This window comes from Scyliorhinus torazame, chromosome 8 (assembly GCF_047496885.1).
Source record: "Scyliorhinus torazame isolate Kashiwa2021f chromosome 8, sScyTor2.1, whole genome shotgun sequence".
NCBI lineage: Eukaryota > Metazoa > Chordata > Chondrichthyes > Carcharhiniformes > Scyliorhinidae > Scyliorhinus > Scyliorhinus torazame.
The window spans coordinates 77,003,709-77,027,144 of record NC_092714.1 but is presented as its reverse complement, the minus strand read 5'-3'; the positions used below and the strand labels follow the sequence as shown (position 1 = coordinate 77,027,144).

Below are 23,436 nucleotides of genomic sequence, written 5' to 3'. Positions count from 1 at the left end.
ATAAACGTCCTGTACTCCAGACTGAGCTCCAGCTTGTTCCCGTTTATCCAAGACGCCACGAATTACACAAAAGCAATGGAACTCCTGAAGGAACACTACGCACAGAAGGCGAGCACGCTCTTCGCCAGGCATGTACTCACCACCCGCTCGCAACTACCTGGTGAGTCCATCGAAGACTTCTGGCAGGCCCTAATTCCACTCGTCCGGGTCTGTGACTGTCAGGCCGTTACGGCCGTCGAACACGTGAATCTCCTCATGCGCGATGCCTTCGTGATGGAGATTGCGTCGGACCGCATCCGAGAATGATTACTGGAAGGGGCCACGCTCGAATTGGCGGAGACGAAAACCTTGGCGCTCTCCATGACGGTCGCATCCCGTAACGTACAATCATACCCCTCCCGCTGCGCTGCCCACCCTTCTACTCCTTCCTACCCCTCCTGGACCCCGCCGACGACCTCCTCAGCCGGGGCCCTGCCTCCCCAATACGCCTGCGCCGCACGTTGATTCGCGCATCCCGGGGGTCCCCGCTGCTACTTCTGCGGTCCACCCTGCTAATCAAAGGATCTCCCTAGCCTCCGGATCCCACTCCATCCCGATCCGAGGCTTTTGCACTAGTCACCCTCTCGGTCCAGGGCGCAGAATTTAGTAACTTCCGCCTCTATGTCCTTACTAATCTCTGCGCTGCACTCCTGTTGGGCCTGGACTTCCAGCAACCTCCAGAGTCTCACCCTCAAATTCGGCGGGTCCTTACACCCCCTTACCGTTTGCTGCACTCCTGTTGGGCCTGGACTTCCAGCAACCGCCAGAGTCTCACCCTCAAATTCGGCGGGTCCTTACACCCCCTTACCGTTTGCGGCCTCACGACCCTCAAGGTCAATCCCCCCTCCCTTTTTGCCAATCTAACTGCGGGTTGCAAGCCCATTGCCACTAGGAGCAGACGGTACAGCACCCAGGACAAGACCGTCATCAGGTCCGAAGTCCAGCGGCTGCTTCGGGAGGGCATTATCGAGGCCAGCAACAGCCCCTGGAGAGCCCAAGTGGTAGTGGTTAAAACTGGGGAGAAACAGAGGATGGTCATGGACTTCAGCACCTTCCCGGGAGTTCCCCGATGACTGGCCAGCATCAGCACCACCACCTCCACCACCGACTTCGCCGCCACCGTTTCGCCGCTCCCAGCGAAGCACCAAAGCGCCAGACCGGCTGAACCTTTGACGGACTCCGGACCGTCAACATGGACTTTTCTTCCCCTACCACTGTACATAATTGCACTAATTGTATATCGTTTCACGTCACCCCGCCGGACTCATTTTAACAGGGGGTGAATGTGGCGAACCACTGTAATAGGCGATGCAAGGTAGGACCTGCACAACAGGTTCGCTGGCAGCTCCTGCCGGCTGGCTCCGCCCACAGAGAACTGTATAAATATGCATGACCTCCAGTGCCCTGCCATTTCGCCAGCTGCAGCAGGAGGCCACGCATCTGACTGTAATGAAGCCACAGGTGTACCCAACTTTAGTCTTTGTGCAATTGATCGTGCATCAGTGGGATAGCTTAAAAAGGGGTATGGCCGTTCAGCAGGGGAGGGGGAGAGATCTCCCTGATCAGGCTGGTCATGTGGAACGTGTGAGGGCCTAATTGACCAGTTTAACGGTTGTGTGTTCATGCATCTGAGGAGTTTGAAGTCGGACGCTGTGTTCTTGCAGGAGACGCACACATGACGTTGGGGGATCAGATGAGGCTGAGGAAGGGATGGGTGGGGCACCACTCGGGGTTGCGCAAGAAGACGAGCGGGGTGGCGGTGTTGGTGAATAAGAGAGTGGATTTTGAGGTGGGGAGCATTGTGGCCAATCCGATGGTTAGATATGTGATGATCAGTGGGAAGCTGGAGGGGATGCCGGTGGTCGTGGGGAATGTCTATGCCCTGAATTGGGACCACATGGATATGAGGAAGGTGTTGGGGAGGATCCTGGACCTGGACACGCATAGATTGATTATGGGAGACGATTTCAATACAGTCCTAGATCCGAGTTTAGACCAGTTGAGTCCTAGGCCTTCGAGGTGCTGGCGGTGGCTAGAGAGTTGAGGGGTTCATGGAGCGCATGGGGGGAGGGGGCTGACCTGTGGAGCTTTGGGAGGCCGAAGGTGAAGGCGTTTTCATACTTTTCACATGTGTACCAGATATATTCCGGAGCGACTTTATTATGTAAAAGGCACTGCTGGGGGGTGGCTGACACAAAGTATTCGGGGATTGTGGTTTTTGACCACACGCTTCATTGAGTGGATTTGCGGGTGATGCAGGGGAGGGTCAACGGCCGCAGTGGAGGTAAGATGTGGGGCTGTTGGCGGATGAGGGTGTGTGAGCGAGCGGGTGAGGGCTGCCATTTGGGGCTATGTGGAGGTGAATGACACGGGGAAAGTCACAGCCGCCATGCTGTGGGAGGCACTTAAGGCGGTAGTCAGGGGGGAATTTATTTTGATCCGGGCGCATAGGGACAGGGTGGAACGAGAGGAGAGGGCAAGGTTGGTAGAGGAGATTCTGAGGGTGGATTGGTGGCACCTGAGGAGGGGTTGTTAAAGGAGAGGGAGAGGCTCCAGATAGAGTTTGGGTTAGTGTCCACGGGGAAAGTGGTGGGGCAGCTGCGGAGGGTCAGAAGGGCAGTATAAATACGTGGAAAAGGGGAGTTGGATCCTGGCCCATCAGCTGAGGAAACAGGCAGCAGCGAGGAAGATTGTAGGGTGAAAGACGAGAGGGGTAAGGTGGCGATGGATCCGGAAGGGGTGAATGAGGAATGTGAGGGCTTTTATTGGAGGCTGTTTGAGTCGGAGCCTCTGGGCCGGGAAGGAGGAATGAAACAGTTCCTGGATGGGTTGGAGTTCCGTAAAATGGAGGGGGAGAGGGTACAGGGGCTGGGAGCCCCGATTGGGTTGAGGGAGGTGATGGACGGCGTGGGTGCAATGCAGGCAGAGAAAACTCTGGTGTCGTACGGGTTCTCAGTCGAGTTTTATAAGAATTTGGTGTGGAGCTAGGGCCGCTGTTAGTGAGGACGTACAATCAAGCAAGGGATTGGTTCCACCCTACATTGTCGCAGGTTTCCATCTCCCTGATCTTGAAGAAAGATATGGACCCGGAGCAGTGTGGGTTGTACTGCCTGATATCGTTGCTGACTGCTGATACAAATTTGTTGGCGAAGATGCTGACATTGCGAATAAAGGATAGTGTGCTGGGGACGATAAGGGAGGACCAGACGGGATTTGTGAAGGGTAGGCAGCTGTTGGAGAATGTGCGCCGGCTGCTTAATGTAATTATGATCCCCTCGGAAGGGCAGGAGGTAGAGGTAGTAGTGGTTATCGACACGGAGAAGGCCTTTTATCGGGTGGAGTATCCGTATTTGTTGAAGGTGCTGGGCCGGTTCGGATTTGGTCAGGGGTTTGTGGAGTGGGTTCGGCTGTTGTGCAGGGCGTCGGTGGAAGCACAGGACGTGTTTGGGGTACTTTGGGTTACATTGTGCGACGAGGCAGGCTGCCCGCTCTCCCTCTTGCTTTTTGTCTTGGCGATAGAGCCGTTGGCAATGGTGTTTAGGGCGTGGAGGGCTTGGAGGGGGATTGAGCGGGGTGGGGTTGCCTTTTAGCTTAGGGTTTCGCTATATGTAGATGACTTGTTATTGTATGTTCTGGACCCAATGGGTGGCTTTGGGGGGGGATTATGGAGACTTAGCGGGAATTCGGCGGGTTTTCGGTTTACAAATTGAACACGGGGAAGAGCGAAGTATTCCTGATTAATGCTAGAGGGCAAGAGAGGAGGTTAGGAGAGTTGCTGTTCCAGGTGGTGGGGGCGAGTTTTCCGTATCTAAGAATCCAGGTGGTGCGGAGCTGGGCCCAGCTACACAAATTGAACTTGGTACAATTGGTGGAGGGAATATAGCTGGATTTTAAGAGGTTGGATGTGTTGCCGCTGTCACTGGCACGTACAGACGGTGAAAATAACGGTATTGTATAGGTTCTTGTTCGTGTTCCAGCACCTCCCTATCGTTGCTCCAAGTCTTTTTTCAGGAAAGTAATTTGGGGGTTTGTGTGGGTGGGAGAGGGGAGGCTGGCATTGCTGAATTTGATAAATTATTATTTGGTGTGGAACACTGCAATGGTGAGGAAATGGGCGGTGGAGGAGAGATTGGTTTTGGTCTTCTGATATTTTTGAGTAGATATGTAAAACGCCTTGAATAAAAATATTTCTAAAAAAGGGTTGACTTTCTGGATTTGGGATTTAGCCTTTCTTCACGATTTTCACCTCATCTATGACCCAAAAGAACAGGGTCCTACTTTTCATTCAGCCAGATGGAAGCATAACAACTGTCTGGACCTAACCTACATAGTTAAACATGGAACCAAGTGAGGGGAATACCACTGAGCTGCACAGTGGAGGAGAAGGTTTGAAGGTGGATTGCAAGGTGAAACGTGCCAGAGTACTTACAAGGAGAGATAATGCAGCACAGTCAGTCAGAGAGAATTTTTGTTTGCTTGGCGAGAGCATCATTCATCCTGTGGGAGGGGTGAAAACCAGGTTCACTTTTGCAATTTCAGTGAGGGAGCACCATATTGTTTGAAGTATCATACTTTAGATAAAATATTATGTAATTGTGTTAAAAATGTCCTTGGCATTAACCCGAGATGCAGAGACTCTAGCTATAAACATTTACTTTTTTAAAGCTTACATCAAAAAAGCTATATTTTTGGGAGTATTAAAGTTAATTTAATTATTATACCCATGTTCACACTGGCAACTCAAATTCATGAGAATGTTATCATGGAGAAGAATTTTAATTCTACTGTAAAATACCATTTCATAAACACGCTCAAGGGAAAGGAAACATGCAAACAGGAAAATGTACAGCGTCAGCAGAACCACCACAGTCGAAAGGAAAGCCACAAGCATTAAGTCTACCAGAAGTAAAAGAGGAATAGGTTTTAGTTGAGTCTTTCTCGATCAAAAAGGCACCTCCTTACAAAAAACTCAAGTTAAGATCCCTGCGTACTGTAAAGGAAAGTTTGATATTAGCATTGTGTCCATCTATGCAAAAGATTAAGACATCTTCGCAGGTATGTGATTAACGTCATTTATACAGAATTTACTTTGAAGATACACCTGAATTTGAATGTTTCTTGACTGTTCACTATATATGCAAAAGTAAAAAATGTACTGCATTATGAACAAAATATATTTTTCAAAGCAATTAAAAAAATACAACTTACACTAAATAATCAAATTGAAATAGATACAGATGAATTAACTTATGAGAAACTGACCTTTCAGTGGTATTTGGAAATGAGGAGGGTGGGGGAGGAGGATGCACAGTTAATGATAACTGGCTGGGGAAAGACCCTTCCTTTATATTGCGCATTCATAATCGATGCAGCATTTGGTTTGAAATTCTGACACATTTTAGGAAAATTAACATCTCACGTATTAGAAATGGTGTACAAAATGTTGAAATTAAGTGAAAAGCGTTCTAACAATTTGCATCAGCAAATTACTTCACTGTTTAAGGGAGGATGGGGTTGGGGTGAGAATTGAAAGAGGAAACCTTCAGGTATTCCACAGGAATTCTGAATGGATAGCTTTGTACGTGATATTAAATGTTTCAACAGCAGATAATCTAAGGTTCTTTCTTGTTTGTTGAACATGCAAGAATTGTTTTGTTTAATATTTTCAGTTCAGAATGCCCCAAACTCCTTTTGAAATAACGCCACAAAACATTTTATGCCCATCAATAGTCTAGCCCTCAGTTTTAAAATCATATGAAAGATGGCATTTTCAACAATACAACACTCCTTCAATACTGTGAAGTATCAACCTAAGATTCTTTGTTAAAATTTTGCAATGCAAATTGAATTAGAGTTGATATAATGCCATGGAGCCAAATTATCAAAAATAAATATGAGTCAGCAAACAGTTGAGTTCTTTATGCAGGTTTGGTGCACTTTGGTGAAGTCTCATGATCTTGATTTGATTTTTAAAAAAATTTAGAGTACCTGATTATTTTTTTCCAATTAAGGGGCAATTTAGTGTGGCCAATCAACCTGACCTGCACATCGTTGGGTTGTGGGGGTTGATGTGTTGTGTGCTCTGCTACACAAACGAACCAACACGGTTGCGGATGGTACAACTCAGTTTTATTACTAACATATATTTACAGTGGTAAACTGGTTACTGTGGTTCGATCATAACCCTAGAATCTGGGGACCTATCTCTAACACTATGTTGGAGTGGCACTCAGCACATGGTGGATGTCTGAGAGGCTTGCTGTGAGCTCTGTGGCCTGAGCTGTCTCCTGCTGTAATGAGCGGGAAGTGTTGTGTTCCCCGTTTTGTAGTGTGTATGCTCTTGCCTGTGGTGTTGTGTGTGTATTGATTGGTCCGTTGATCTGTCCATCAGTATGTATGTATGTTTGCTCCATGATGTTTACCTGAATATCATGACAGGGGTGAGACCCACGCAGACACGGGAGAATATTCAAACTCCACACAGACAGTGATCCGGGCCAGGATCGAACCCAGGTCCTCAGCACTGTAGGCAGCACTGCCAACCACTGCGCCATGCCACCCCATCTTGATTTTTTTTCATGAAGTTGGGAGAGTCCGTGGAATGTAAAAATGATGGCTCAGATCCAATTTTGGCATTCCTGGCTCATTTTCCCCCACCAGCAGCAGTTGGCACTCCACCTCCCCCCTTCCCGGCCAGTCCCTTCCAACCTCCCCTCACTTTCTCCTGGTAGTTCCTTCCACCCTCCCTCACCTCCTGGTAGTCCTTTCCTCTCTCCCCCCCCCCCCCACCTGCTTGGTAGTTCCTCCCTCCGGCCCACCTCTCAACTCGGTATTCCCTTCCTCCGTGCACCCCTCGGCTTGGTGATCCCTCCCTCTCCCCTTGGCTCGGTAGTACTTCCATCTGCCCGCCCCTTGGCTCAGTAGTCCCTTCTTCTGACCCCTCCCGCCCCTCGGCTTGTAATTCCGCCCCCCCCCCCCCCCCCCCCCCCCGGACTCGGTCGTCCTTCCCTCTGCATCCTCCCCCCCTCGACTCGGTATTCCTTCTATGCAAACACCTCGCTTGATCAGGTAGTCCCTCCGCCCACCTCCCTCGACGTGGCCGTCCCTCCCTATGCCCCCTGCTAAGCTCAAATGTCCCTCCATCTATCCCCCTTGGCTCCGTTGTCCTCACTGTCCCCCACCCAGGGCTGGGTAGTGCCTCACTGTCGCCCACCTTGGGCTGGGTAGTCCATCACTGTCGCCCACCCCGGGCAAGGTAGTCCCTCACTATCCCCCACCCTGGGCAAGGTAGTCCCTCACTGTCCCCCAACCTGGGCTGGGTAGTCCATCACTGTCATCCACCCCGGGCAAGGTAGTCCCTCACTATCCCCCACCCTGGGCAAGGTAGTCCCTCACTGTCCCCCAACCTGGGCTGGTTGGTCCATCACTATCATCCACCCCGGGCAAGGTAGTCCCTCACTATCCCCTACCCTGGGCAAGGTAGTCCCTCGCTGTCCCCCAACCTGGGCTGGGTAGTCCATCACTGTCATCCACCCCGGGCAAGGTAGTCCCTCACCATCCCCCACCCTGGGCAAGGTAGTCCCGCACTGTCCCCCAACCTGGGCTGGGTAGTCCATCACTGTCATCCACCCCGGGCAAGGTAGTCCCTCACTGTCCCCCAACCTTGGCTGGGTAGTCCATCACTGTCGTCCACCCCAGGCAAGGTAGTCCCTCACTGTCCCCCACCCCGGGCAAGGTAGTCCCTCACTGTCCCCCACCCCGGGCAAGGTAGTCCCTCACTGTCCCCCACCCCAGGCAAGGTAGTCCCTCACTGTCCCCCAACCTGGGCTGGTTGGTCCATCACTGTCGCCCACCCTGGGTTGGGTAGTTCCTCATTGCCCCCTCCCCGTCCTGTGATGGGTAGTCCCTCACCATTGCCTGCCCCCCCCCCCAACCCGGCTGGGTAGTCCCTCACTGTCACTCCACCCCTGGGCTGGGTATTCCCTCACTGTCCCCACCCTAGGCTGGGTAGTCGCTCTCTATTCCCCCCCCCCCCCCCAGGCTGGGTAGTCCCTCACTGTCTATCCCCCCCCCCTCCTCTCCCCGCTGGGCTGGGTAGTCCTTCACTGTCCTTCCCGCCAACCCCCCCCCCCCCCCCACTGGGTAGTCCCTCACTGTCGTCCCGTCGCCCCCCTCCCCACCGAGGGCTGTGTGGTCACTCACTGTTCCCCCCCCCCTCCCCTGGGCTGGGTAGTCCCTCTCTGTACCACCCCCTTGGGCTGGGTAGTCCCTCACTGTCCATCTCCATTCCCCCCCTCCCCCTGGCTGGGTAGTCGCTCATTGACCGTCCTGCCCCCCCCATCCCTCCCTGCGCTGGGTAGTCCTTCAGTGTCCGTCCCGTCACACCCCCTCCCCACCCTGGGCTGTGTGGTCACACTGTCCCGCCCCCCTCCCCTGGACTGGGTAGTCCCTCATTGCCCCCCCATTCCCTGGCTGAGTAGTCCTTCAGTGTCCGTCCCGTCACACCCCCTCCCCACCCTGGGCTGTGTGGTCACACTGTCCCGCCCCCCTCCCCTGGACTGGGTAGTCCCTCACCGTCTCCCCCATCCCCTGGGCTGGGTAGTCCCTCACTGTCCCCCCCCCCCCCCCATCCCCTGGGCTGGGTAGTCCCTGACTGTCCCCTCCCATCCCCCGGGCTGGGTAGTCCCTCACTGCCGTCCCCCCCCCACCCTCCTGGGCTGGGTAGTCCCTCACTGTAATCCTCCCCCTCGGGCTGGGTAGTTCCGCACTGTTCCCCCCCATCCCCTGGGCTGGGTAGTCCGTCACTGTCGTCGTCCCCCTCCCCCATCCCGTGGGCTGGGTAGTCCCCCACTGCCATCTGCCCCCCCCCGGGTTGGGTAGTCCCTCACTGTACCCCCCTCCCCCTCTGGCTGGGTAGTCCCTCATTGACCATCCCGTCTCCCCCTCCCTCCCCTGGGCTGGGTAGTCCCTCACTGTCACTCCACCCCTGGGCTGGGTATTCCATCACTGTCCCCACCCTAGGCTGGGTAGTCGCTCTCTATCCCCCCCCCCCCCCACCCCCCGGGCTGGTAGTCCCTCACTGTCTATCCCGCCAACCCCCCCTCCACTGGGTAGTTCCTCACTGTCGTCCCGTCGCCCCCCTCCCCACCGAGGGCTGTGTGGTCACTCACTGTTTCCCCCCCCCCTCCCCTGGGCTGGGTAGTCCCTCGCTGTACCCCTCCCCCTCCCCCTCGGGCTGGGTAGTCCCTCATTGACCGGCCTGTCTCCCCCTCCCTCTCCTGGGCTGGGTAGTCCCTCACTGTCCGTGCCCCCCCCCCCCCCACCCCCCAGCTGGGTAGACCCTCACTGTCCATCCCGCCCCCCTCCACCCCGGGCTGGGTAGTCCCTCACTGTCCGTCCCGTCCCCCCCTGGGCTGGGTAGTCCCTCAATGTCCGTCCTGCCCCCCAATCCCCCCCTGCGCTGGGTAGTCCTTCACTGTCCGTTCCGTCGCACCCCCTTCCCACCTTAGGCTGTGTGGTCACACTGCCCCGCCCCCCACCCCTGGGGTCGGTAGTCCCTCACAGTCCCCCCCCCCCCCAATCCCCTGGGCTGGGTTGTCCCTCACTGCCATCTCCCCCCATCCCCTGGGCTGGGTAGTCCCTCACTGCCATCTCTCCCCCCCCCCACTGTGTTGGGTAGTCCCTCACTGTACCCCTCCCCCTCGGGCTGGGTAGTCCCTCACTGTCCGTCCCGCCTCCCCCTTGGGGTGGGTAGTCCCACACTGTCCATCCCGTCTCCCCCTCCTCCTCCCTCCCCTGGGCTGGGTAGTCCCTCACCCCTCACTGTCCGTCCCCACCCCCCCCCCCGGGTAGTCCCTCACTGTCCATCCCGCACCCCCTCCCCCCCGTGTGGGTAGTCCCTCACTGTCTGTCCCCTTGCCCCCCCCCCCCCGGTAGTCCCTCACTGGTCACCCGCCCCCCCCCCGGGCTAGGTAGTCCCCCACTGTACCCCCTCCCCATCCCTTGGGCTGGGTAGTCCCTCACTATACCCTATACCCCCCTCCCTCAGGCTGTGTGGTCACACACTGTCTCCCCGCCCTCTCCCCCGGGCTGGGTAGTCCCTCACTGTACCCCTCTTCCTCCCCCCCTGGGCTGGTAGTCCCTCACTGTCCGTCCTTTCCCCCCCCCCTGGGCTGGGTAGTCCCTCACTGTCCATCCCGCACCCCCCCTCCCTCCCCCCCTGGGCTGGGTAGTCCCTCATTGTCCATCCCCCCCCCCGGGCTGGGTAGTCCCTCACTGTCCGTCCCCTGTTCCCCCCCCCTCTCCTGGGCTGGATAGCCTCAAAACAGAAGAATACTGCTCCTCTAATCAGAGACTGGCTATTTCCCAACTTTGCTGCCAATAAGATTACTAGCAACCTTATCAATGGCAAACGGGGTCAGGAACAGTCTGTGATTGGAGGAGCAGAAACCCGCAGCACCGTTGAATTTATTTCCCAGCATTTTAAACATGGGGTCTGCAGGCCGGATTGGACAGCCTGGAGGGCTGCATATTGGCCCACAAGTTAGGCAAGCCGGACGCAGATAGTCATTTAGCATATTCATAATTCGCTTGCCTTTTGCAATGGTTTAAAAAAAATTATTTAACACGATATTGGTGTTGCTGCCTAGGGCTGCATTTATTGTCCATTCCTTTTTGCTTTGAGGTGCTGGTGGGGAGCTGTTTTCTTGAACTGCTGCAGTCCCTATGGTGTCGGTACACCCAGTGTTGTTAAGAATAGAGTTCCAGAATTTTGACCCAGCAACAGTGAAGGGACAACAATATATTTCCAAGTCAAGACGGTGTGCGGCTTGGAGAGGAACTAGGTGGTGAAGTTTCCATGAATCTGCTGTCATGTCTTTCTGGGTGGCAGAGCTCATGGATTTAGAAGGTGCTATCAAAAGATTCATAGAATCAACAGCACGAAGAGGAAGGAAGTGCTGAGGGTTTTGGCAAAGGTCGGTTTAATGACCGGTACAGGCTTGGAGGGCCAAGGGGCCTGTTTCTGTGCTGTATTATTTTTTGAAGACAGGCCCTTCGGCCCAAACTTGTCCATGCCAACCAAAAAGCCCATTTTAGCTAACCCCATTTGCCTGTATTTAGCCCATATCCCTCTAAACCTTCCTTATCCATGTATCTGTCCAAATGCCTTTTAAATGTTGTCAATGTCCCTTCCTCAACCACTTCTTCCGGCAGCTCATTCCACATATGTACTACCCTCTGTGTAAAAAAAGTTGCTCCGATTAATTCTTTCCCTTCTCAACTTAAACCGATACCCTCTAGCTCTCGATTCTCCAACCCTGGGAAAAAGACAGTGCATTCACCCTGTCCATGCTTCTAATGATCTTATACACCTCTATAAGATTACCCCTCAATCTCCTACCCTCCAAAGAAAAAAGTCCTAGCCTGTACAATCTCTCCCTATAATTCACTCCCTTGAGTCCTGGCAACACCCTTGCAAATCTCTTCTGCACTGTCTCCAGTTTAATAACATCTTTCCTACAGTAAGTCGACCAAAACTGAACACAATACTTCAGGTGCGGCCTCACCAACATCCTGTACAACTGCAACATAACTCTCCAACTTCTATACTCAATGCCCTGACTGATGAAGGCCAAAAGCCTTCTTCACTGCCCTATGTACCTGTGCCTCCACCTTTACAGAACCGTGCACCTTAACTCCAAGGTCCCTCTGTTCCACGATATTCCCCAAGGTTCTACCATCCACCGTGAAAGTCCTAACTTGATTTGACTTTCCAAAATGCAATACCTCACACTTATCTGTATTGAACTCCAGTTGCCATTTCTCGACCATCATCCCCAGCTGATCAAGTTCCTGCTGCAATTTTTGATAACCTTCCTCACGGTCTACAACATCACCCAGTGTCATCTGCAAACTTACTGATCATGCCTTGTACATTCTCATCCAAATCGTTGCTATAGATAAAAAACAGCAATGGGCCCAGCACTGACCCCTGAGGCACACCACTAGTCACAGGCCTCCAGTCCAACAGACATCCTTCCACCATTACCCGCTGCTTCCTACCATCAAGCCAGTTGTACATCCAATTTGCCAGTTCTCCCTGGATTCCATCTGATCTAACCTTCCAGAGTAGCCTACGATGTGGAACTTTATCAAAGGCCTTACATGTCCATATAGACTACGTCTACCCCCCTGCCGTCATCAACCTTCCTGATCACTTCATCAAAGAACTCTTAACAAATTTATAAGGCATGATCTCCCAGGCACAAAGCCATGCTGATTACTCCTATTCAAACCCTATCTTTCCAAATGCCTGTATATCTTATCCCTCAGAATCCTCTCTAGTAATTTACCCACCACAGATGTTGGGCTTACCAGTCTACAATTCTCAGGATTTTCTTTGCAGCCCTTCTTAAATGAGGTCCCAACATTGGGTACCCTCCAGTCTTCTGGTACCTCACCAGTGGCTAACAATGATGCAAATATCTCAGCCAGGGCTCCTGCAATTTCTTCTCTAGCCTCACGCAGTGTTCTTGGATAAACCTGGTCAGGGTCAGGAGATTTATCCACCGTCATACATTTTAATACGTCCATCACCTCCTCTACTGTAATGCAAACTGTCCCCAAATATCGCCACTAACCTTCCCAGGTTCCAAGGTCTTCATGTCTTTCCCCACGGTAAACACAGAGGAGAAATATTGAGAACCTCGCCCACCTCCTGCGGTTCCACACATGTGTGTCCACTTTGGTTCTTGAGGGGTTCTATTCTCTCTCCAGTTATTAATTTTCCTTCAATTTACTTAAAGAATCTCTTTGGATTCACATTAATCCCCTCAGCCAAAGCTACCTCATGCCCCCTTTTTGCCCTCCTAGTTTCCTTCTTGAGTATACTCCCGTGTCCCCTGTACACCTCCAGGGAATCCCTTGATTCTAACTGCTTGTATCTGAGCCATGCATCCTCATTTTCCTGGCCAAAAGCTCAATATGTTTTGTCATCCAGGGTTCCCTACTCCTGCCAGCCTTGCCCTTCACCCTAACAGGAACCTATAGACACTGAACTCTAGCTATTTCACTTTTAAAGGCCTCCCATGTGCTGGAGGTCCCTCTGCCCTCAAACAAGCTACTCCAATCAACCCTTGCAAGCTCCTGTCTAATTCCATCAAAATTTGTCTTGCCCCAATTTAGAACTTGCACCTGCGGACTAGTCTTGTCCCTTTCCATAACTATTTAAAAATTAATAGAACTATGGTCACTGGTCCCAAAGTGGTCCCCCACTGTCACCCTGGCCTCGCCACCACAACCCAAAGATGTGTAGGATAGGTGAATTGGCCACCCTAAATTGCTACTTAATTGGGAAAAAAAATAATTGGGTACTCTAAATTTATTCAAAACAAACTCAGTCTCTTTCCCTGCCCTATTTCCCAAGAGTAGGTCAGGATTTGCCCTTTCCCATGTAGGACCCTCCACATACTGCCCGAGGAAACTTTCCTGAACACACTTACCAAATTCCACCCCATCTAAGCCCTTAACACTATGACAGTCCCAGTCTATGTTCGGAAAATTAAAATCCCCTATCATAACAACCCTATTACACCTGCAAGTCTCCCCAACCCCCTGCATATTTGTTTGTCTAATTCTTGGTGAGTTCATAGAATCATAGAATTTACAGTGCAGGAGGTCATTTGGCCTATCGAGTCTGCACCGGCTCTTGGTTGTTGCAGCAGTGCATCTTGTACATGGTAAACACTGCTGCCACTGTGCAGCAGTGGTGGAAAGGAATAAATGTCGAAGGCATTATAGATGGAGTGCCAATCAGGGAAACGGTTTTGTCCTTCATCATAGTTATCATAGAATTTACAGTGCTGAAGGAGGCCATTCGGCCCACCGAGTCTGCACCGGCTCTTGGAAAGAGCACCCTACCCAAGGTCAACACCTCCACCCTATCCCCATAACCCAGTGACCCCACCCAACATTAAGGGCAATTGTGGTTACTAAGGGCAATTTATCATGGCCAATCCACCTAACCCGCACATCTTTGGACTGTGGGAGGAAACCGGAGCACCCGGAGGAAACCCACGCACACACGGGGAGGATGTGCAGACTCCGCACAGACAGTGACCCAAGCTGGAATCGAACCTGGGACCCTGGAGCTGTGAAGCAATTGTGCTATCCACTATGCTACCGTGCTGTCCTGGATGGGAGTTGCACTCATCCAGGCAAATAGAGTGTATCCCATCACCTCCTGAACTGTGCCTTGCAGATTGTTTTGAAGCACTACTAATGCATTAAAGTTTATTCTATTTAATTTTTTACTTTATTGCATTTCAATACTTGCAACCTTCTGGTCTTCCTTTGTAAGTCGCATATCTACTACACTTGGGCCTCTAATAAAGATTCTGACACTGGCTGCTGGAAGGTCTGAATTAGCAACATTTCTTTGAGTTTTCACTTCCCCTACAATGAAGCACCTGCCTAATACTCAGATAATTATAAGTAAAAGCTTAGTTTACTCAATAATTGGGTTGTGCGCTCTCCATTAGTGTGAAATAGTACTCTTATTATCATGTTATGGAATTTATATACAGTTTAATGTAGACAATAGAATTAGTGGCTGCATTCTTAGAAGAACATTTAATAACTGAAATGTTCAAATTATGTCAGGTGTAGATGCAGAGAGAAAACAGACTAAAAAAGGTCAGACGCTACATCCCAGATCAAGTTTTATTATTTCATGGTGATGAATGTAGGAATTTCAGATGTATTATATTATAGGTATTTGGTGCAGTAAGGATTAAACGCCTGGGTTAGTGTGTGTGTGTGACTGCTAAAATCATGTTTTAAATGAAATCCTAATTTGAAAGGCAAGTATATTTTAGGAGCCAGGGGTGTAATTAGACCATCATAACGGGCATGGGCTAATGTAATTGTGTTTGGATTCAGACAGGATTTTCAAAGTGCGGGTGGATCGTGGGCAGGAGTCAGAAGGGTTGCGGTGTTCCCATCAGCCGCGAAAGCAGCGCCTGCAGGGAAAGCCCTGCTTACAATGTCAATTCAGGCCTTATCTGACACTGGAAGTGCACTGCGTTTAAATGGTGTTTTACCTGCATGCTATAAAACAAGCCGAGAGCTGCAGGCCCGCACTCTCCCAGACATGTTTTGTGTGATCTCCTCCCCGAACAGGCGCCGGAATGTGGCGACTAGGGGCTTTTCACAGTTACTTCATTTGAAGCCTACTTGTGACAATAAGCGATTTTCATTTCATTCTGGGATGTGACAAGCTGCAGGCCCACAGTGTTTTGCATGGTGGACAGATATTGCAACAGAGTTGTGGAGGAAAAGGAGAGAGCCAGGCAAGAGCTTAAAGTCTTCATTGAAGGAGCTAGAATTTGGAAAGAAATGATAGGTGAGTAATGTGCTGATTCCCAAAGTACCTGTAAAACAAAAGGCTAACATTGGGGTGATGTTTTTTATCCTTTGTGCATCTGTAGAGAAACTGAAAATTGAGAAAGACGGTGTGTTCTATTTTTTCACGTTGTCCACCCATCTCGAGCAAATTTAAAGTCCCGGTGCGCTAAATCAATTGAGATTTTAAAGTGCAGAGTTAATTATTATTATTTTCTTTTGACAATTACAACTTTTACAAGCAGAAGTACAAATACGAGTTGCGGATGTATTGTGAAAAAGGGGAAGCTCCTGCAAACATTGACCCGTTCTCCACCTACCCTCCCCACCCACCCTGCATCTCGGCCATCTGCGACAAATAGAATGGGATTATCAGCGCAGAGTAACAAAACTAACTGGCTAGGTGTGAATTAAAAGATGCAGAAATGAAATGAGCTTGTGGAAATTCATGAGATCATCACTAAGTCTGCCCCCACGTGTTTAAACCATCTTAATTCACAGTCTGCGGCTGGGACACGGCGGAGGGGGGGGGGGGGGTTAGAAGGGGTTGGACTTGTCAGTTATCGGGGTGGGGGCAGATTATAGGCAGGTATTGAGACAAAATCAAGGAGGAACCGGAGGGTGACTGTTCAGAAATACAGGATTTTGATGGTCTGGCCTGAAGCACTTCAACTGTTGGCAGGACATCAGTCGCCATGAAGTAACTGCAATGGCATCTCTTCTAGGTGGGGAAGCATGAGCACAGCACAATGCCACAATGGAATTTCTGAGAAAATAATTAATATCTGAGAAAAATGTGTTTAATGTCCATTCTGGCTGATTAATGACATCCAGAACTCTTATTTTTTTAGTCGGGGCAGTTTTACCGTTATCGGCATTCATCAATTTTGATTAACTTGTTTCTAATAGTGTATTTTGAAGTTGAATAAACTTGCAACAAGTAATTGAACTGCATTTAAGCCAACTATAAATCAATATTTTAATGTCGCTATCTTGAGATTTATGGCTGTTTTATTTACAAGAACCATGTATGGCTCTCTCCCAGTGATAGATGTTCTTTGTTCTCCTCTCCTTAGTCTTCTTCCTTTGCTTCTTTGTTTCCTCAAGGCAGTGTCCAGCGATGAATGCCAGTTCACTCACAATTGTTGGCGGCCCTCTCATGATTTACTATTCTTCATTGTTATGGGAGAGGCGTTTTCAGAAACCCCAAATGTATCATGGAGTTCAACCAACCTCCCCCTTTAATGTATTGTTGCTTTTGAAGCACACGGCTTGTTCTCCAGGTGTGGTATTACAATTATGGACACGTGGGTTTTTAAACACAAAACAATGTTTATTCCATGAACTCAACTTAACCTTTTAAATAAACATTGGATCACTTAACACCCCTTACTTCAAAGATAACCCCGAAAATAATACAACACTAAATAATCCTTCAGTTATTCCTTTCAACATCCAAAAAACTTAACACCTTTAAACAGAAACACATCAGGTTAAAGGCATTACTATTATGGGTTAAAATCACCCAAATGATCCAGAGATAGTCTTTCATGGCAGAGATCACAGCAGATTCAGCTCACTGCAAACACAGGCACACCCAAGCTCTTTTCCTCAAAACTGAAACTAAAACTGCAAAATGGCTGAGCTAAAACCCAGCTCCACCCACACTCTGACATCACTGCATTTCTTAAAGGTACATTGCTTAAACATCCATTTCTTAAAGGCACTCTCACATGACAATGTGTGTCTCTAGAAAGTGAACTGTCGCAAAAAGGAGGACATCACAGGCATACCTCATCCTGTCCTCACTCAATGTTGACATAAATTCAATGCCAACAAGAGAGTGATTAAGAACGGGAATATTAAATGATTTTCTTTCCCTCGCCTGCCTTGCACAAGAAATAGTGTCCCAAAAACTGCTTTGATTCAGGTTAGACTGGGTACACAATGTGGTGTGGGTCCCAAAGGTTGGCCGGGGTGGGCCCCGAAGGTCAGCCAGTTGGTAAACATGCGTCTCGGGAAAAATAGTTTGAGAAACACTGGATTAAGGGGATTCCCTGTGGAGTTAATTAGATTTCAGCTTGGCAAGGTGAAGTTACTGGGTGGAGCTAAAGCATCAGCCATTTTGCAGAAAGCAGTTCTAGATGAAGCTGTGATCAATAGTCAGGCAGATTGCTCGCTGCAGCTCAGTTACGAGATATGTCACAGACAGAAGTGCAGTGTGGTAGGAAAGATGAACAAACCAACTTCTGAACAAATACAGCCAGAGTTTCTGCCTGTGTCAGGCAGGAGTCAGATCTTTTCTTTAAAGCAGTGTTAAGAAATCTCTCTCTCAAAGACCATCTCTGTAAATGAAGTAATCCTGACTGCCAGTGGTATTTTAAAAAAATAATTAGAGTACCCAATTCATTTTTTCCAATTAAGGGGCAATTTAGCATGGCCAATCCACCTACCCTGCACATCTTTTGGGTTATGGGGGCGAAACCCACGCAAACACAGGGAGAATATGCAAAGTCCACACGGACAGTGACCCAGAGCCGGGATCGAACCTGAGACCTCCGTGCCGTGCGACAGCAATGTTAACTACTGCGCCACTGTGCTGCCCTGACTGCCAGTGGTATTTAATAGTGTATTGAGAGCCAAGATGTTTTTGTTTCTTGTTGTTTTGAGTGGGAATAAAGATAGCAGTTAAGGGTATTTTATTCACTGTATGCAGTAGTATTGTTTCAGGAGTAATTGTATTTTCTGGGGTGATGTTGAACATATTCTAAAACTGTGTTAATAATAAAGTTTGTTTTAATATGCCATATCCCTATTTCTTCGTGATCACTCCTGGAGTGAGGTATCCTTTCCTCTCAGTTTTACAAAATTAAAATAAAATATTGGGGTTTGTGTCCAGTATCCTAGCCACGGTTGGGGTCGAGTCCGGGGTCATAATAATGATCATAATCTCTCATTAAATTTGGAACAAGGAGGATCAGACCCAGCTAAACTGATGCAAACACAGTTTAAAATGGTAGCAAGAAAGGAAATGTCCAATCTTGTGTTTCCCACCTTGCCGAAAATGTTGGGTCTCCAAGAAAATAGGCCTTGTGTCAACAAATAACAATGATCTAATATTTAGGAGATCTTTAATTAAAAGAAAAAAATAAGTGTACAAGAGAGAATCTGTTTGTTAAATGCCTGAAGTAGAATGTTAAGTTATTTATAATATCATAGCCCAGAACTAATAAGTGGGTATAAAATTGTGAGCAAAAACTGTTAAATGTGACAAGACTATCATTTAAAATCATCATAGAACTTTATTTCCCCACAGTATCCCTTTCTAAATATTTTTGACTCCCATAATGTATACTTGTCGAATTTGAAAGTCAGTTTTAGTCTCCAGCGAATAAGTAAATCAGGATTCAGTCTCCAGCAAATAGGTAAATCAAGATTTATCTTTTAGCTTTTTACATACAATTTTTGAAAAAAGCTTTAAATTGTGGACCAGTGACACAAAATTACACTATCATTGCCACACTGTTTCAACTATCCAATGCTCTAGAAGTTTCAACTATAATTCAGCAATCTTTAATTGTTTCATAATTGGTAATATTTCCAACAACATCCAGATACAAGACTAGTAACAGTGCAGTTAAACAGAGGGGAAACCATTCGTTTTGCCCTGATCTGTTGACAGACACTTCATCAAATTTCCTCTCCTTTCATCAGAAGAAACTGCCATTGAAACAAAAACAGATTTGCAAGAATACTTCCTTACCAGGTCAAATAAAACCATTCATTAACAATAATCAACCATCTGAATGCTAGGGGAGAGACAGGAGTAGCCAACCTGAAATAAAGGCAGTACTTGACCCAAATGGCTTTAAGGAACTCTTTAAAAACAAAGAGCACAATGGACGTCAGGTGGAATATTCTCCAATGGCTGGGATAATAACTGATATGAAGGACTTAACCAGCTCATTCAGCAATGTGCAAATTCTTGGGCTTGAATTTGTAGGATGGCAGAGGCACAAAGAGTTGGCGGGAGACACATCCCCAACAACTTCAATGGAGCAATGCTATTGTAAACTCTAATCAGTATGAATTGGCAGGACTTCCAGCTCTCACTCAGGTAGTAGGCCCACCTTTGAGAGTTGCCGGCCAATGAGATTGGCTGGCAACTCTCCAGAACCTCCAGCTGCTGAGGCCAGAAGAGGCACCAACCAACATGAGACCAAGTTCTGGTAATCGAAGACCCATGGAAGTGAAAGGGATCCCAGGTGGGTGAGGGTAGGGAAGACATGGGGAATGCAAGGGGGGCAATCAGGGTCTTGGGGGATCTCCAGCGATTACCTGGCCAAAGGAAGGAGGGAGTTTCTCATGGAGGCGCTTCCCCTCCCTTTCCCCTTGAGATCTGGATTTTCCTTACGGCATTATAATTGGGCCGTCAGCCTAAATCTGGAGGCTGGGCGAGAAACATAACTGCTATTTGAAGGCCTTAATTAGGGTAAGGGCAATTGGGAACCAGTGCAAAATTCTGGCCTTAACGATATTGAAATCCCCCATCCAGATTACATTCTGTGCCCGACCTACCCTCAGTTCTTCTTCTAAATGGTATTCACCATGGCGGAATCGAGATTCATCAGTTCAGAGTGGTGGGTGGCAATTAACAGGAGGTTTCCTTACCCATGTTTTACCTGATGCCGTGAAATTTCAATGCGTCTGGAGTCAATGTTGAGAACTCCCGGGCCACACTCTCAACTTATACCACTGCTGAGAGTCTGTCCTGCTGATGGGATGGTCATGGAAGAGTTTGGGACATTGGCTGTGAGTACACCTATATCAGGCTGTTGCTTGATTGGTCTGTGGAACAACTTTCCCAATGTTGGTCCAAGTTTCCAGATGTTGGTAAGGATGTCTTTGCTTACTCCTGTCTCTCCCCTAGCATTCAAGACTGACTGGGTTAAGCTTGCCCCTCTCATTCTGGTGTCAAGGTCAATATTAGTGGTCCATCTGCTTTTATTGTTTTAATAGTTTTGTGTTATGGTTTGGTAGAATTCAGTAACTTGCTTGGTCATTTTAAAAAGTGGTTTAGAGTCAACCATATTGCTGTGTCTGAAGTCACATGTAGGCCAGGCCAGGCAAGGAACAATGACATTAATGTTCCACATGGATTTTTATGATAATCTGGTAGTTTCTCAGTCACTAATAATACAAATTTTTATTAGTGTCACAAGTAGTCTTACATTAAAACTACAATGAAGTGACTGTAAAAATCCCCTAGTCACCACACTCCGGCGCCTGTTCGGGTACACTGAGGGAGAATTCCGAATGCCTAATTCACCTAACAAGCACATCTTTCAGGACTTGAGAGGGGAAACCGGAGCACCCGGAGGAAATCCACGCAGACATAGGGAGAACGTGCAGACTTTGTACAGACAGTGACACAGTGACCCAAGCCGGGAATCGAACCCAGAACCCTGGCGCTGTGAAACAACAGTGCTAACCACTGTGCTACCGTTCCACCCATCACATTGTGGAGTTTGTTAAATTTAATAAATCATAATGGAGTTTGATAAACCCGGTTCCATGATATCACCTCAGTTCAAACAAAGTTACAGAAGTCAGTACAAACTTACACTTGCTAAACAAGTTCTTAAACAAGCTTGATGACCCTGGCGGGCAGAATTTATGATATATTCTGTACTGTGACAGTCACTTGTTTTTAAACGTCACAGTTGAGGATATAGTTTGACATATAGAATCAAAGGATAGTTATGGCATAAAACATCTCTGCCACAGATTTGCCAACAACTGAGTTAATCCCCTGATTTAACTGTACCCATTAGCTCAGGGGATTACCCAGTTATAAGCACTGGTACAGGGGTTTATCCAAAGTAATTTACCACATCCACTTAAAGGAAATGAGAGTTGAAAATGGAAAGTCCAAAAAATCATTAAAATAAAGGCTGCAGACACAAGCAGAAAGGAGGCAACAAGTTAAGGTACAATTAAAAATGTGATTTTTACCAACTGTCTGCGATTTGCTTGAATATGCTGTTTATTGGGGTTCACAGGTCATTCCAGATCTCAGAAAGCCTTTTTTGTAACTCATAATCTGTCTCTTCCGTGCATGCATTGAAAATCACATATGCACAATGGATCGAGTTGCAAAGTCATTGATCTACAGACTCCATCGCAAAAGAGGACTGAAAGCGTTGATAAGTATAAATTTAAGGAGGCTGACGCAAATAAATTTCTTCCCCAATAGCCTGGATAACACTATCAAAATTATTATAAACATAAAAAATGCTGCAGTTGATCAAGCAACAGCAACATTGAGCAGTTTTAATGTTGCTAAACATTTAAAGTGTTATCAAAAAGACCATATTTGGGACCAAGTCATAGGAGGAGAATAAAGTCAGCTGACCTAAAGCTTGGCCAAAGAGGTAGATTTTAAAGAGCATCTTAAAGGAGGACGGAGAGGTTGACGGGTTTACAAATGGAATTCCAGAACTAAGGTCAAGGCAGCCAAAAACATTTCTATGTACCCTATCAAATCCTTTAATCAACTTATCCACCTCAATACTCTGACCAGTCTTTTCAAGATCAAAGTAGATTAGCTCAAACTTTCCCACAATGAACACATCTGCCACAGGTTTTCTCAGAGTAAAGTTAACCCTGACAATGAGGATCAATTAAAATCAGGATTGTGTAAGAGATTAGAACTGGAGAACCTCAGAGATCTTTAACTTAGTTATAAATAAACCAGAAATTACAAGTTCAGAAAATATGGTGTAGTCTTTTTCAATTAAAATGCGCCATGATGAAAATCGACCTTCAATCAATTGATACAATGCTCTATACAATGCTTTGGAGAAATGATGATCATAGATTATCATAGAATTTACAGTGCAGAAGGAGTCTGCACCTACCCAAGGTCAACACCTCCACCCTATCCCCATAACCCAGTAACCCCACCCAACACTAAGGGCAATTTATCATGGCCAATCCACCTAACCTGCACATCTTTGGAAATGATGGAGAATGCACACAATTTAGTTCAATAGTGAGGGTGCAGGCAATATCGGTAAGGACGTATTTACTTCCTATCCCTGCCTGTCCTGAGATACATTTCCATATGGAATTATTTTTTAGAAATGATAAAACACTTTGGAGAAGGTGCAGAATTAACTTAAGTATTGTGGGACTGGAGTCAATTTGTAGGCCATCAGGGTAGGATTTGCAGGTTTTCTTCACTCAAGGACATCTGTGGACTAGATTAGATCTGCAATAATCTATATTTTCAGTTTCATTATATTGTCAGTTTCTTTTTTTCAAAGGAACATTTTAGTGAATTATCAAATATAAACTGGAATATACAAATAGCCAAAAATATACACACAATATAACTTTCATCAACAATCAAATACTAACCTATACCTCTCTACTTCCCTCGCCCCATGCCCTCTAATGTGTCCGAATCCTTAAAGAAAGAAATGAATGGCTCCATCTCTGGTAGAACCTCCCAACTGAGCCTGATTGTATACTTGACTTTCTCCAGATGTAAGACCGATATCAAGTCTTCCATCCAGGCTGATGCCTTGGGTGGAGAGGGGTATCTCCAGTTGAGCAATTTACACCTCCTGGCTATTAAAGAGGCAAAAGCAAGAACATCCGCCGTCACTCCTGAGTAGAACGATGGGGAGTCCGAAACCCCAAATAATGCAACCAGCAGTCACGGTTCTAAGGTTGTCTGCAAAATCTTGGCTATTGTGCCAAAAAAGGAGGCCCTATATCCAGCAAGCTTAGGACAACCAAAATGCATGTGTGTGGTTAGCCATCACACTTGTTCCCCATGTCTTGAAAGAATCCACTCATCATTGCCTTCGTCCAATGCGTTCTATGTAGCACAAACTCAATCTGGCACAGGATAAACTGGAATTCACCTTTGAGGGCTTCTCCCCAAACCTCCTCAGTAAACACAGAGCTTAGTTCTTCCACCCATTT

The 23,436-nt window shown here is 48.0% G+C and overlaps 2 protein-coding genes across 14 annotated transcripts in view; one reads left to right on the top strand and one right to left on the bottom strand.

The window, feature by feature from the left end:
• Nucleotides 1-23,436, bottom strand: part of caska (calcium/calmodulin-dependent serine protein kinase a) — a 783,320-nt gene that overhangs the window by 444,496 nt on the left and 315,388 nt on the right. The gene's annotated exons all lie outside the window — the stretch shown is intronic.
• gpr34b (G protein-coupled receptor 34b) overlaps nt 4,955-23,436 on the top strand; it is a 40,208-nt gene continuing 21,726 nt past the window's right edge. Inside the window, exon 1 of one of the 2 annotated variants that reach the window (XM_072513846.1) lies at nt 4,955-5,094. The gene's annotated coding sequence lies outside the window, so the exon portion shown is untranslated. Of the gene's footprint in view, nt 5,095-15,216; nt 15,443-23,436 lie in introns of those variants that run through there. The other variant, XM_072513847.1, reaches the window with a different exon arrangement.